This window comes from Erinaceus europaeus, chromosome 1 (genome assembly GCF_950295315.1).
Source record: "Erinaceus europaeus chromosome 1, mEriEur2.1, whole genome shotgun sequence".
In the NCBI taxonomy this organism is placed as follows: Eukaryota; Metazoa; Chordata; class Mammalia; order Eulipotyphla; family Erinaceidae; genus Erinaceus; species Erinaceus europaeus.
The window spans coordinates 142,307,657-142,324,227 of record NC_080162.1 but is presented as its reverse complement, the minus strand read 5'-3'; positions in this window follow the sequence as shown (position 1 = coordinate 142,324,227).

Below are 16,571 nucleotides of genomic sequence, written 5' to 3'. Positions count from 1 at the left end.
CTGCCTCTGGGGAAGAGCCTGCAGGCGAGGGTACATGGTCTATAAAGTCTCAAGGCAATTGGCTGAAGTTAGTCTTTGAGAAACACAGCAGCGTGTACCAGTAAGTCCGATGGAGGTGTCAGTCCAAAATAGCTGACCACAGAAGAAAATGCCAAGGGATGAAACGCTGCATGTCTGTCTCGATGGGGAATGTCAGCCACCAGAATTCTGCTTTTCTGTAGAGAGTGATCTTTGGAGTCTGTGAATCTGTTTCTTCAGGTCGTGCCAGGTCACATCATTGGTTTCCAGGGGTGTGTTGTAGTCATTCCATCTTGTGGGTGAAGTCAGAGAACAGGATCCAAATGGATTTCCAGGAATTCCATTTGAGTAGATGCTTTTTCATGTGAAGACTTGACAGCTGAAATTCACTTACTTGTCAAACAAAACTTGTAGCAGATTAGAAGTTTACTATAATTGATAACTCCATTATAATTGGAAGTCCTTTCTAGTATGATTTCAAAGTTGTTGAAACAGTTTGAACTCAATAAAATGTGGAAAGGTAAACAGAAGAATCATGGTAGAAGCTTCAGGCATGAGAATAATTAACATAATCATTGCACTATCTGCCCCGCCCATAACTCATACCGTTTCAGGATTAAACGTTTCAGATTTATGCCAAGACGTAAAAAAAAAGAAATCAAAGGAGGAAAAAACAATTTTTTTGGATTATTTCTGGATGTCTCTAGAAATCATGGCTGCATCTAGCATTTTTTTTTTAAGTCAATGTCAAACAAAAATTCAGTCATTCAAATCACTCTCTTACGAAACAGATCTCACCATGTAGCATCAAGAGTCCCCGGAGGGCGTCCTAGTCCAAAAAGCTCCTCGAAATTCCATTTAGGGTGCTTCTGACTGTTCTTACTGTATTGCTTCAGGCATCTACTTTTAAAAGCGTCTTCCCATCGAAGAAAGAATCCAATCAGGAGAGTAGAACTAACCACGTGTCTCCATTCTTGGGGACTGCCAGGGTACTGGAGAACGCTCCTCAAATTAGAGTAGTCCTTCTCCATGGGAAACATGCGAGAAGAAGTCCAGAAAGTCCCAGTGGAAATCCCCATGCATATCCCAAGGTCTACGATCACGGTCATAAAGAACCAAATTGTGGCCTGGAGCAAAATGCAGTCCTTCTCCTCAGGAAACATGGGCGAGGGAATCCAGAAAGTCCAAGGAGAAATCTCCGTGCATCTCCCAAGCTCTATGATTAGGGTCACAAGAAACCAAACTTCCCGGTCAGGGAACCGAAGTGTGGCCCAGAGCAAAATGTTCCAGAGACAGAGTAACTGTCTCATGATGAAACAGTAGAGGCTTTGGCAAACCTCTTCATAAGTAGAAAGGCAACCCATGGTGGATGGGTAGCCAAGTTTACTATCTGGGCAATGGGCGGGTTAGGTCCCACATTGGTGCTGGTCCCTGTTTCAGGGCTTATGTCAGTCCCTTGTTCAGGCGCCATTATGTTGTTTTCGATGGGCTGGCTTCATGGGCGGGTAACAGACGACCAGGGACTCATGGCTGGGTTGTACGCATTATCTCTTTATTCATGCAGGACGCAGCACAATCTATACCAAGCTAAGCTAAGCTAAACTAAACTAACTACAAACAATCTTGTCTTTATAAATATACTAGCCCAGTAGGGTGGGAACAGGATGCGACGCAGAGAGGGTGGAGAGAAAAGAGACTGGTGGAAGATCGGGGTGTGACAAGGAGAGGGGGCGGAGCAAAAACATATCATGAACCAGTGGGGATTGAACCAATGCCCTGCAGTGGTTATGTAAATAGAATACAGTAGTTATGTAAATAGAATGTAGTGTTAAGCAGGGGGGATTTAAACCAAATGAAACAGAAGGGGTTTTTAGAAGCATACCAACAGGGGAGAGAAAGATAGACACCTGCAGACCTGCTTCACCACTTGTGAAGTGAATCCCCTGCAGGTGGGGAGCTGGGGGCTCGAACCGGGATCCTTATGCTGGTCCTTGCGCTTTGGACCACCTGTGCTTAACCTGCTGTGCTACCACTTGACTGGATATTCTTTTTTCTTTTTTTTCTCCCCCCACTAGGCTTATTGTTGGAACTCAGTGCCTACACCACAGCTCCACTGTTTCTGCATTTATTTTTTTTTCTTTTTCTGAAGGAACAGAGAGAAAGAGAAATAGAAAGGGAGATAGAGCACTGCTCCACCACTCGTGAAGCTTCCCTCCCGGGGAGGGGGGAGTGAACCAAGGACTTGAACCCAGGACCTCACACATAATGATGTGTGCACTCTACCACGTGCACCACTGCCTGGTCCCTATTTTATATTTTGTAATGAGAGGGACCAGGTGGTGGAGCACCCAGTTAAGTGTAAGGACCCAGGTTTGAGGCACTGGCTCAATTCATGAGTGGTGAAGCAGGTCTGCAGGTGTCTATCTTTCCTTCTCTCTGAGGAAGTAAGAGTTCTGCAAAATATTATGTGTGGGCAGAGGAGATAGTATAGTGGTTATACAAAAATATTTTCAGGCCTGAAATTCTGAATTCACAGGTTCAATCTCCATGCAGCCACCATAAGCAAGTGCAGGGCATACTCTGGAGAAAATAAAAAGAATGAAAGAAAATATACTTGTTATATATTTTTCTTTTTTTTTTCCTCACCACTTCCATCACCAAAGGTCTGTGTCCCCCTCCCCATCTCATAATAACCACTATAGGTCTCCCACAGGCTTGAAAAGAGGTTGACATTTTTTTTCACATTCATATACTCAATTCTCTATATTCCACATGTAAATGAGACCATTCTGTAGTTGTCTTTCACCTTCTTAACTTCTTCACTGAGCATCATCTTCTCCAGTTCCATCCACTTTATCCCAAAGGACTTGCTATATAATTTCTATTATGATCATAACTATTCTACACATCATCCACTAGGATTTCTCAGTATCTGATCCAAAATGGCATATCAATACCAGTACATTCATTGAAAGTGAATGAATGAAGTAGAACACACACACACGCACACGCACGTACACACACACACAAACACACACACACACACACACGTGTGCACTAAGGGAATCAGCTTGCTACTTTCCTGAGAAAACCTTCAACCAGGAAGATCAGAGAATAGAAATGGAAAACTCGTGGGTCCTTAATTATTTGTTAAGCCACCAATCAGCCAGCTTCAGTGTCTACTCTGTCAAAAGACTCATGATTTACTTTTCACATCATTTCATGTCTGTTTCTATACCAGTAGCCAAAGTAACCTCATTAGATGTCAATGAAGATGATGTAGATGTTGATGAGAAAAATGAGGTGATGAGCCCATCGTATTCAAACGTGGGGCTGCTGACCTTGTGTGAGACTTTATCTGTGGGGTTGGGAATACAAATGGCCATGTAAGACCTGTGATCTTTACAGAGTGACCCTATACCTCCTAAGTGTCTATGGCCTGATGTGCTGTTCAGAAGCAGGAAGGTCAGAATAAAGTGAGTGATTACATGTATAGTAGCTGCCACTGACCTCTTTTTGTTGTTTAATCCAGTCCCCCTCCCAACCCCCATATCTAAATGCCTTGCTTCTTTACTTACCTGACACTTGCTCGTGATGCTGCTTCTATTCCTACATGTCAAACCCACACTCTTTCCCCTTCAATGGCTCTCTCCCTTTCTACTCACAAGAGGAGTCTCCCCAAGGGATAGAGTTTCCATTCTATCTCTTCTTTTCTTACGGGTGCTTAAATCATTCACGCATCTCACATGTGCAGCCTTAGTGGAAAGGTTTCATCTAGATGTTTCACTCTAATCAAAATACACATGTACAAAAGTCACCCAATAATCACCACCTTCTTTCTGTGGAAATAATACTATAACCCCTGCAGGATTAAGACTTTGGGACCCACTTTGATATCTCCATCTTCTCATAATTTTTACCTGACAGGGGCTGGGCAGTGGTGCACCCAGTTAAACGACCATAGTACTAAGTGCAAGGACGCACGCAAGGATCTGGTTTGGATCCATAAGTGATCCATAAAGCAGGTCTGCAGGTGTCTCTCTGTCTGTCTCCCTATTTTTCCCTCCTCTCTCAATTTCTCTTTGTCTTATTTAATAAAGTGGAAAAAAATGGCCACTAAGAGCAGTGGATTTGTAGTGCCAGTACCGAGCATCAGCAATTAACCCTGGAAGTAATAATAATAATAACAGTAATAATAATTTTTACCAGGCTCCAAGTCCTAACAAGCCTTTTTGTCTACTTTCTCTCAAGCACACACACCCCTTCCCTTTCTGTTTTTGTACGACCTCTCCCCTGACCCTGGCTCTGCCTTTTATCATTTTCAGGCCCACAGTACCACAAAGTTGTGGTCTGGGAGGTGGTGCAGTGATAAGACTTTGGACTCTCAAGCATGAGGTCTGAGTTCAATCCCTGGCAGCACATGTACCAGAGTGATGTCTGGTTCTTTCTCTCCTCCTATCATTTCTCATGAATAAATAAAATCTTAAAAAAAAAAAAAAAAAAACGCATGCTACTCTGTTCCTCTTCCACAGGTCAACCACTTCCCAGCCAGAAACCTTTAGTGAAATCTGACTTTTAAGTTCATGTCCAACTCCCCTGACCTAGCAAGGCTCCAAAGTTAGGTCTAAGTCCTCGTTTAGGTAAGATTCCAGATAGATCCAATTCAAATAAGCTAGTTTACTACTCATTATTTCTTATAGTTTCCTTCCTTCCTTTTTTCCTTCCTTCCTTCCTTCCACTTTTTGGCTCCTAGCAAATGGCTCTTTCCCCTGCCTCCAGATATCAAAATCAGACCTGTTTTCCCAGGCCCAAGTTAAAGCCTAGCACTGTCCTGCTTTTCATGTGGGATTTATCTGTAAAAGGAATAACGATGGTTTAAAACAATAGCTGCCACTCTAATAGGTACTGACTCCATGACAGCCACTGTAGAAATCCCCTCCCCCTTGTTTTTGTCAAATGTGAACAGAAGAACCTACTTCATGGAGTCAATGAGCCGTGGGACATAAAGGGCTGAGCCCAGCCCCTGGAGGATGTGACAGGTGCCTGGTAATACTTGGCTTCATGGACACTCATTATGCCCTGGAAGTGCTCCAGTGAGCACTGAGGAAATGACTAAGGGGCGGGAGGTCTTGGGTTTGGGAAAGGAGAGACCCGTTTCAGTTCCTCACAGCCTCTTGACAAGACCTTCTAAGCCTTAGACAAATCAAAATGCCCTTAGTCAAATTACACCTGCTATCCAGTAAAGTGCTGATTCTTTAAGACCTGCTGTGTGTCTCCCTTTATTTCCTTGTTCTAGGTGCCAAAATGTGGAACTTAGATGGGCAGTATTGTGGGAGGAGGGGGGATAAGGGTGAAGAGGGAAGTGGGTGGGGAGTATATTCTTTCTGATGTGATCCAAAGTACAAAGTCGTGTGGGAGGCTAAAGAGAAAAATCTCTTTTCACCTGGCACACAATGCTCTTCATACATTTTCATTCCCTTTAAAATAAGCAACTAAGTCTCCTTACCTCTTGGCTGAATTCGTTCTTGCTGTTTCTCCAACTAAAATGCAATTCAAATGCTGGCAGCCACTTAAGAATATTAAGTATGTGGCTTTTGAATCAGTGACAATCCTTCCTCATAGTCCAGTGCTGGGGGAATTAGAAATGTAAATCTCTTTTCGAATCACACTGTGCATTTAGTCTTCAGAACTCTACTCCCCAGAAAGCTATACTCCATGACACCAAAGTCAGGACCCTGCGATTTCATTTCATAAGTATTTGTAAAACTTAAAATGGATGACCAGGGCAGTGGATTAGCAAGTAGAGAGTGCAGGACTTCCTGAACAGGTCCTAGGTTCATTTTTTTTTTTTTTTTTTTAGGACAGAGAGAAATGGAGAGAGGAGGGGAAGACAGAGAGGGGGAGAGAAAGACACCTGAAGACCTGCTTCATAGCATATGAAGCAACCCCCCCCCTGCAGGTGGGGAGCCGGGGGCTCAAACTGGGATCCTTATGCCAGTCCTTGCGCTTCATGCCATGTGCACTTAACCTACTGCACCACTGCCTGGCACCCAAGTAGGTCCTGGGTTCAAACCCAGGACTGCTTGTGTCAGTGGGTAGCTCTGGTCTTTCTCTCACTCTAGTTCTCACTCTCGCTCACTATTTCTTCCTTTTTTTTTTTTTTTTTAAAGATTTTCTTTTTTTTTATATTTATTTTATTTATTTATTCCCTTTTGTTGCCCTTGTTGTTTTATTGTTGTAGTTATTATTGTTGTTGTCGTTGTTGGATAGGACAGAGAGAAATGGAGAGAAGGAGGGGAAGACAGAGAGGAGGAGAGAAAGCTAGACACCTGCAGACCTGCTTCATCGCTTGTGAAGCGACTCCTCTGCAGGTGGGGAGCCGGGGTTCGAACCAGGATCCTTATGCCGGTCCTTGTGCTTTGCGCCACCTACACTTAACCCGCTGTGCTACAGCCCGACTTCCTTATTTCTCCCTTTCATCAAAGAAATACATACATCTTTTCGTTTAAATATTTATTTTACTTTTTTTAAAACTTAAAAAAAATTATATTTATTCCCTTTTGTTGCCTTTGTTGATTATTGTTGTAGTTATTATTGTTGTTATTGATGTCGTTGTTGGATAGGACAGAGAGAAATGGAGAGAGGAGGGGAAGACAGAGAGGGGGAGAGAAAGACAGACACTTGCAGACCTGCTTCACTGCTTGTGAAGCGACTCCCCTGCATGTGGGGAGCCGGGGGCTCAAATCGGCTGAAAAGAGAGTTAACATACAAAGCCAAACAAAATGTTGAACAATCATGAACCTAAAGGCTGGAATAATGCAGATGAAGTGTCGGGGGGTACTCACTGCAGACTATTTTGTATTTTTGCTTTCAGGTATATATTTTGTCCTAGTTTATGGATACGTGTGAACATAAGCTCTATCTCACGGGACCTGGTCTATATCTAGGTTTTGGGACTTTGTTAGGAAGTGAACCACCTGGAATGGAATTAGAGAATACTATGAAAGGAAAGGTCTCACCCGAGTAATGAAGCTGAAGTGTTTTCATTCCACACCTGAAATCTCTGGACACAGTCTAAAGTGAAGCATGCTGGGGTGGTTGATTAGGTTGGGATCGGCAGATGCAATATTATTTCGTATGAATTGAGAGAAGCATGCAGGAAAGTGCCCCCCACCCTAAGGTGCCTATTAATTTGTAGTCCTATAAATCACTATTTAATTAATATGAGAGGGGAAAAATTGATTGTATGTCTTAAACTTTTTAAATCACAGACTGAGTCTTTTTAATACATAGGCTGCGTCTTTGATATGATGACTTTCTCAAAAGCCTAGACCAGGGAGAACAGAAGCAACCGGTGGCACAGCTATATACAAATAATGTCAAAGGACATAAATTATGGTGATGTTGGGTATTATACAGCATCGTGTTGACTGAGGTAAGCCAGAAAGGAAAACACCAGTAATGACTTATTTCACTTATAGGTGAAACTTAAGAATAAATATGGGACCAGGTAGTGGCACACCCAGTTAGGCACACATGGGACTAAGTGCAAAGACCCGTGTAAGGATCAGGGTTCAAGTTCCCTGCTCCTCACCTGTGGGGGGGGGGAACTCTTCACAAGTGGTAAAGCAGGTTTGCAGGTGTTTGTCTTTCTCCCCTTCTACCTCTCCCCCCACTCTTAATTTCTCTGTCCTATCTAATGGGAAAAAAAAGGCTGCCAGGAGCAGTGGATTTGTAGTGCCAGCACTGAGCCCCAGCTGTCAAGCTGCGCCGCGGAGAAGAGAGAGAGGAGATCCGGAGCAAAGAGGGAACACAAATCTTTATTTGCACTGGCACCTCAGAGTTGGGTGAGAGAGAAGCAGCTTGGGCCATGTGGAGGTAGCAAAAATGGCCGCCTCATGCAGCAACCTTCCCTGCGTCTAACCACCGAAGTGAAGGGCCGGCAAGAAGAGAGAGGTGCGGAAGAAGGGCTTTTATGGGAGTAGCTCTCAGGAGAATGGGAAGGGGGAGGAGTAACCATAGAACTCCAGGGTAGGATAATAACTCTCGTGAGAATGGGAAGGGGGAGGAGTAACCAAAGCACTTCAACTATTGCGGGGAATTGACAATGCCCTGAGGGCACAACATGGCAGAACAGGCATTCCGAGAATGTCCCAACTCTAGCAGGAACTAGCAATAGCCTGAGGGGACAACATGGCAGATGTGACTGCATCTGCACAATTTCCCAGCACCCAGCAATAACCCTGGAGGCAAAAAGAATAAAAATAGTAAAGAAAGACAAAACCAAAAATAAACTAATGGGACTATATCAAATTGGAATGCTTCTGCACAGTAAAAGAAACCACCATCTAAACAAAGAGACTCCCTACAGAATGGGAAAATATCGTTACATTCCATACATCAGACAAAGGCTAATAACCAAAATATACAAAGAATCCACCAAATTTAGCAAAAAAAAAAAAATTTGACCCCACCCAAAAAGGGAGGGAGAGGATATAAATAGAATATTCACCAACGAAGAGATCCAGAAGGCCAACAGACATATGAAAAAATGCTCCAAGTCATCGATTGTCAGAGAAATGTAAATAAAGATGACAATGATACCACTTCCCTCCTGTGAGAACGTTATACATCAGAAAAGGGAGCAGCAAGGGAACCCTCCTGCTCTGCTGGTGGGAGTGTAAATTGGTTCACCCCCTGTGAAGAGCTGTCTGGAGAACTCTCAAAAGGTTAGAAGTGGACCCACTCTATGACCCTGCAATTCCTCTCCTGGGGATATAGCCTAAGGAATCAAACACACCCATCCAAAAAGATCTGTGTATATTTATGTTCATAGCAGCACAATTTGTACTAGCCAAAGCCTGGAAGCAACCCAGGTGGGTTGAGTAAATTGTGATATATATAAATATTACCGAGTTATTGAGAATGATGAATTCACCTTCTTCACCTTATCTTGGATGGAGCTTGAAAGAATCCTGTGAGGTGAGATAAGCCAGAAAGAGAAGGAAATAAATATGTGATGATCCCACTCATGGATAGAAGTTGAGAAATAAGAACAGAAAGAAAAACACAAAGCAGAACTTGAACTGGAGTTGGTGTCTTGCAGCAAAGTAAAGGACTCGGGTGGGGAGTGTCCATGTCCTGGTGCATGACGGTGGAGGAGGACCTAGGCTGTGAGTGGGAGAGTGTTTTGCAGAAAACTGAGAAATTTTTACATGTGTATGAAAACATATATATTTACTGTAAACCATAGTAAAGGGAAACTTGGACTGGTGTGGAATATAGTACCAAAGGACTGTGGGGAAGTGAGGAGAGTGATGGTGACAAGATGAAGGGACACTGGAATCCAGTTGTGCTTCCTAAACACTAATCAAAGGGAGACAAGAAGTTATGCCTATGTGGTAAAAACTATACTGTAAACCATTAACCTTTCAATTAAAAACAAAAAGCACCTTTCTGTTCTCCCTTTTTTTGCCACCAAGGTTATAGCTGGGACTTCCTCCTCATTTTCTTTTCTGGAGAGAGACTTGCAGCACTACTCTACCACTTGTGAAGCTTCCCCCCTGCAGTTGCTGAGAAAGGACTTGAACCTGGGTCCCTGCACACTGGAATGTGTGTTCCCCAGGTACACCATTGAGGCCATTGAGGTCACTGGGCCTTGGGTCCCAGTTAAGACATCTTGCTGTAATCTAAGGACTTGATTAGTAGTGAGAATTCTAGTCATCACTGCAGCAGGCCAATGCAGGCTCTTCTTACATAAATAGGGGGTGTTTTGGAATTATTAGTTGTTAGTCTCTGACTGTTCCCCACCATGGCCTAGCACTCAGTAAGTGCTAAAATCTCTGGCAAGTCTCTGCCTTGAGCTTCCATCTCCTCTGGTTATGCCCCCAGGCCTTCTCACTCTCTTCTGGAATCCTCATTCTCCACTCACCTTTATCTGCAGCCTGTGCTATTCTCTCCCTCCCCCTCAGCTTCTACTTTCCACCACATTCCCTGAAGACAGCTCATTGGCTCTGGGAGCTACCTAGCTGTGCTCAGCACTCTGAATACACCCTAACAAACCCCTCTGTGACCTGTGTGCAGAGAGTGATGCAGAGAGCATTGTGTTTTGTACCCCACTGTTAAGTCCATGTGGAAAAGTAATTTTCATCTCTCTGTGATTCCAGGCATCAGTGACAGCCCCTCCACGGACTAAGATACTGGCCTGGCCCCCTTCCCAATATTGAGTACAGACCCAAACCCACTGCTACACAAAAGTACTTCACATCCTAGAGGCAGACACAAACACAGAGAGGTCAAAAGATTATTTTTCATGTTTTACACAAGAGAAAATTAGATCCAAGAAGCTCTTTAATCTGTCTAAAAGCAAACAACAAGTCAACCAGTAGTGGATCAATCCAGGATTTTCCAATGCTCACTTCTAAGAAAGGATACATGTAATAAAGATAATAATAAGGGCTGGGGAGATAGCATAGTAGTGGTTATGCAAAAGCCTTTTTTATATTTATTTCTTTATTGGAGGATTAATGATTTATAATCAACAGTAAAATATAATAGTTTGTACATGTGTAACATTTCCACATAACAATACAACCCCGGGAATCTGGTTGGTGGCGCAGCGGGTTAAGCGGTTAAGCGCACGTGGTGCAAAGTGCAAGGACTAAGGATTCCAGTTCAAGTTCCCGGCTCCCCACCTGCAGTGGAGTCTTTTCACAAATGGTGAAGCAAGTCTGCAGGTGTCTGTCTTTCCCCCCTCTCTGTTTTCCCCTCCTCTCTCCATTTCTCTCTCTCCTATCCAACAACAACGACATTAATAACCACAACAATGTTAACCAAGGGCAGCAAAAGGGAAAATAAATTAATTAACTAATTAAAAAAAAGTTTAACAACAACAACAACAAATACAACCCCCACTAAATCCTCCTCTGCCATCATGTTCCAGGACCTGAACTCTCCCCTCAGAGACTTTTACTTTGGTGCAATACACCAACTCCAGTCCAAGTTCTGCTTAGTGGTTTCCCTTCTGATCTTGTTTTTCAGCCTCTGACAATGAGTAAGGTCATCCCATATTCATCCTTTTGTTTCTGACTTATCTCACTTAACATGATTTCTTCAAGCTCCATCCAACATGGGGCTAAAGAAGGTGAATTTATGGTGTATTGTACCAAAGTAAAAGACTCTGGGGTAGGTGGGTGGGTGGGGTTCAGGTCCTGGAACATGATAGCAGAGGACCTAGTAGGGGTTGCACTGTTATGTGGAAAACTGGGAAATGTTGTGCATGTACAAACTTTTTATTTACTATTGATTGTAAAACATTAATCCCCCAATAAATAAATAAAAATGGTGAATTCACCATTTTTAATAGCTGAGTGGTATTCCACTGTGTATATAGACCACAACTTACTCAACCACCTTCCTTTTAAAAAAAAAAAAATTATTATTATTTATTTATTTATTCTATTTTGTTGCCCTTGTTGTTTTATTATTGTTGTTGTTATTGCTGTTGTCGTTGTTGGATAAGATAGAGAGAAATGGAGAGAGGAAGGGAAGATAGAGAGGGGGAGAGAAAGATAGACACCTGCAGACCTGCTTCACTGCCCGTGAAGTGACTCCCCTGCAGGTAGGGAGCCGAACTGTTCGGGGGTTCGAACCGGGATCCATACACTGATCCTTGTGCTTTGCACCACCTGCGCTTAACCTGCTGTGCTACCACCCGACTCCCTTCAGCCACCTTTCTATTTCTTTGTATCATTTTTTTAAAAGAAGTTATTTATTTATTCATGAGAAAGAAGAGAAAGAACCAGACACCACTCTGGTACATGTACTGCTAGGGATCGAACTTGGGACCTCGTGGTTGAGAATCCAATGCTTTATCCACTGCACCACCACCCAGATCATTTTGTATCATTTTCTATTTCCTTGAATAGCGACTCAGAGTTTTCAGTATACAAGTCATTGACTTTTTTGGTTAAGTTTATTCCTAGGTATTTTATTGATTTTACTGCTATAATGAATGGGAGTGATTTTTGGATATCTTCTTGTTCTGACTTAGTGTTTGCATAAAGGAATGCCACAAATTTTTTATTTATTTTTTAATGAATTTATTTATAAAACGGAAACACTGACAGTACCATAGGATAAGAGAGGTACAGGATTTTTGTATGTTAATTTTATAACTTGACACCTTACCATATATTGCTTAATAAATTTCAGAAGTTGTCTGCTGGACTCTTTCATTTTTTTCTATGTATTTTTTTCATACCATCTGCAAATAAGAGTTTGACGTCTTCTCCTCCAATCTGTATTCCTTCCTATTTCACTTCCCTCAATCACTCTCTAAGTCCAACTGTGTCAGATAAAGTAAGGACTAAAAAATCTGGGTAAGGGCAAGAGACCAGCACATGTTAATGATGGCCCTTTTTGTCACTACTGGATCATCCCATCATCCAGGGCCCTAGTCAAGGAATCCTGGGATTCCCACGTAGATAAGATGGGCCTAGACCTCTGATAGATCCCCCTCTCCACCACTGCTGATCATCTCTATCAGGAACAACATCATAAACCCTCTCGTAGGCCTCTAAAGGACCTTGACTTCAATGTAGAGTAACAGCAGGGGGCTGAATGGTGGTGCACCTAATTGAGTGCACATGTTATAGTCTGCAAGGGCCTGGGTTTAAGCCCCCAGTCCCCACCTGCAGGGGGAAAACTTCACGAGTGGTGAGGCAGTGCTGCAGGTCTCTCTCTCTCTCTCTCTCTCTCTCTCTGTGTGTGTGTGTGTGTGTGTGTGTGTGTGTGTGTGTGTGTGTCTCCCCCTCCCCTCTTAATTTCTGGCTGTCTCTATCCAATAAATAAAGATAATAAATTTTTTAATTGCTTTAAAAAATAGAGTAACAGTGGTAGAAATTGTCCCACTCTCTGAAGGGAGGCCAGGTCAACATACTCTGCCACTGGAGGAAGATGGGTCCTGAAATGAGTGCAGCCTAGAATGTTCCTAGCTATGACTATGGAATGCAAGCTCAGACCTACAGGGATGCAGAGGTTACACAGGCTCCTGTGCTGAATATGAATAAACATGGGCCCCAGATCAGATCGATGGTGTCTATAGTCAATGGTATTTATATACTTTTCCTATATTTGGAAGCTACTCTCTTTCCTGATCCAGCTTTCTAGTCCTATTTCCAACTCTGACACCATCTCCCCAGACAAAACCTTTAGCCCCCCTGTATGTTAGCTGTCAGGCTCAGGCAAATATTAGTAAAGTCATGGGCCCCTTGGAATATACATAAAATAGACTTCCTAGACTTTTCCAAAATGGAGACCTCAAATTTCACCTGCTATATTCTTACTTCTAGGTTTCTGATTATTAAATAATTTGTTCTGCTTTATATTTTAATGCTTTTCAGCCACCAAGTTGCAGATGGTACCATGACACCAACCTGAATTTCCTGGGCAATCTCACCAATATGTCCAGGAACCCCACCTCTCCAGAATCCTATACCACTAGGGAAGATAGGAACAGGCCAGGGGTTTGGAGCCATCTGTCAACACCCATGTCCAGTGGAGAAGCAATTACGGAAGCCAGAACTCCCATATCCCATAAAGATCTTTGATCTGTACTTCCAGAGGGATAAAGAATAAGGAAGGTTCCAATGGAGGGGATGGGATACAGAACTCTAGTTTTGGGAATTGTATGGAACTGTATCACTCTTATCCCACAATCTTGTCAATCATTACTAAATCAATTAAAAAAATTTTTTTTAAGATGCTAAGTAAACACTTGTTGGTTGACTAGTCATTTTAGTGTCTCAAGTCATAGCAATATGTCAGCAGCACAGGGGAATTTATAGCAAGTTCAGCCTCCAAGCTCCCTCCCTGCTGGGTCTCCATCAGCCAGACTCACATTCCATGTTTCTGTTATTCTTCTAGGGGAGTTGGCTTTTCTCCATGTGATTCAGCCCTTCGGAGGGAACCGATGACAATCATGTGAGATGTGTTTAATTTCATGCAGCTGAGTTGTGTATTAGTAACAGACTTTATCAGATGATTCTACTTTGCCTGTGATACTGGAAAGGAAAAAAATCATCTGAGATTTTGTTTTGTTAATAGGATTAGCAGAGGGAAACATAAGTGAATATTTTCTTGGTGAGTGCTCCTGCTGTAACAAAGAAACAGCAAGTGTGGGTTTTCCCCTTTACAATGTGTGAATGACTCATTTTTTTTCTCTCTCCAGGATCAGGAAGGGATTTATGCTGTGAGGCTGCTACTCAAGTTGTAGGATAATCTGCAGTTCTTTTGGATAGAGAGCCACCAGAGAGAGAGAATGAGAAAGAGATCTGCCCCCTGCAGATTGGGACCAGGAGCTTGAATCCAAATCCTTGTGCATTGTAAGACGTGCATTCAGCCAGGTGCACCATTGCCTGACCCCTCCACCCACATTCTTATTACAAGTGCTTCTTCTTCTTCTAGCGTTTGCCCTTCTTCCGTAGCCAGTCAACTGCGTCAGGTTGAGCCTGATGTAAAGTTTCGAGACCTCCTTTGAATCTGGAGAGGTGGCAGTCATTGACTATGTGGGTCATAGTCTGTCTGTAGCCGCATATCTAATGAATCTCAAATAATCAGAATTGCAACAGTTGGTACTGGGAGGGATCCCCAAAACAGTTAATAAAGTTGAGGCTTGAAAATTGGTCACTGGGGCTGGTGGTAAAGCACCTAGTTAAGTGCACACATCACAGTGCTCAAGGACCTAGGTTCAAGCCCCCACTCCCCACTTGAAAAGGGAAATTTTCACAAGAGGTGAAGGAAGTGTGCAGGTGTCTCTCTGACTCTCTCCTTCCCTATCTCCCTGTTTTTCAGTGTTTTCTTTAATTTTTTTTTTAGTGATTTAATAATTATTGACAAGATTGTAAGATAACAGGGGTACAATTCTACACAGGACCTACCACCAGACTTCTGTGTTCTGTCCCCTCCATTGGAAGCTTCCCTACTCTTTATACCTCTGGGAGTATGGATCAAAATTCTTTTGTTGTTGTTGTAGTTATTATTATTGCTGTTGTTGATGATGTCATTGTTGTTGGATAGGACAGAGAGAAATAGAGAAAAGAGGGGAAGACAGAGACAGGGAGAGAAAGATAGACACCTGCAGAACTGCTTCACCTCCTGTGAAGTGACCCCCCTGCAGGTGGGGAGTCGGGGGCTCGAACCAGGATCCTTAAGCTGGTCCTTGTGTTTGTGCCATGTGCGCTTAACCCGCTGCACTACCACCCAACACCCTTGACCAAAATTCTTTATGGGGTGCAGAAGGTGGAAGGTCTGGCTTCTGCAATTGCTTCTCTGGACATGGGTGTTGGCAGGTGGATACCCCCCAGCCTGTTTTTCTTTATCTCGCGGAGTAGGGCTCTAGAGAGATGAGGTTCCAGGACATATTGGTGAGGTCATCTGCCTAGGGGCCGGGGGTCAAGATGGAACCACAGTAGTGCCTGCAAAGTGGTGGTGGTATAAAACAGGACAAATTGTTTAATAAACAATAACCCAAATGTAGGAATAGAGCAGATGAAACTTGGGTCTTCATGTGGGAAGTCTATTTTAGGTATGTTCCAAGGGCCTATGATTTTAGTAATTTTTTCCTGAGCCTGATAGCTAATATGCATGGGCCCCTTGGAATATACCTAAAATAGACCTACTAGCCTTTTCCAAAATGGAGACCCCAAATCTCATCTGCTATAGTCTTTATCTTTAGATTCCTGATTATTAAACAATTTATTCTGCTTTATATCTTAATGCTTTTCAGCCACCAAGTTGCAGATGTACTATGATGCCAACCTGACTTTACTGGACAGTTGACCTCACCAATCTGTCCTGGAACCCCACCTCTCCAGAGCCCTGCCCCACTAGGGAAAGATAGAAACAGTCTGGGAGGGAGTTGGGCTGTAGCGCAGCGGGTTAAGCGAACGTGGCACAAAGCACAAGGACTGACATAAGGATCCCAGTTCGAACCCCGGCTCCCCACCTGCAGGGGAGTCGCTTCACAGGCGGTGAAGCAGGTCTGCAGGTGTCTATCTTTCTCTCCTCCTCTCTGTCTTCCCCTCCTCTCTCCATTTCTCTCTGTCCTAGCCAACAACGACAACAACAATAATAACTACAATAATAAAACAAGGGCAACAAAAGGGAAAAAATAAATAAAATAAATATAAAAAAAGAAACAGGCTAGGAGTATAGATTGATCTGCCAACACCCATGTCCAGTGGAGAAGCAATTTTTCAGTTTTTCACATAACAATCTAACTCCCCCATAGATCTTCCTCTGCCATCATGTTCCAGGACCTGGACACCACCCTCCCAACCCAAAGTCTTTTACTTTAGTGCAATACACCAACTCCAGTCCAAGTTCTGCTTTGTATTTTCCCTTTTCTTCTTATTTCTCAACTTCTGTCAATGACTGGGATCATCCCATATTCATCCTTCTCTTTCTTAACATGATTCCTTTAAGCTCCATCTAAGATGAGGTAAGAAGGTGAATTCACCATTTTTAATAGCTGAGCAGTATTCCATTCTGTA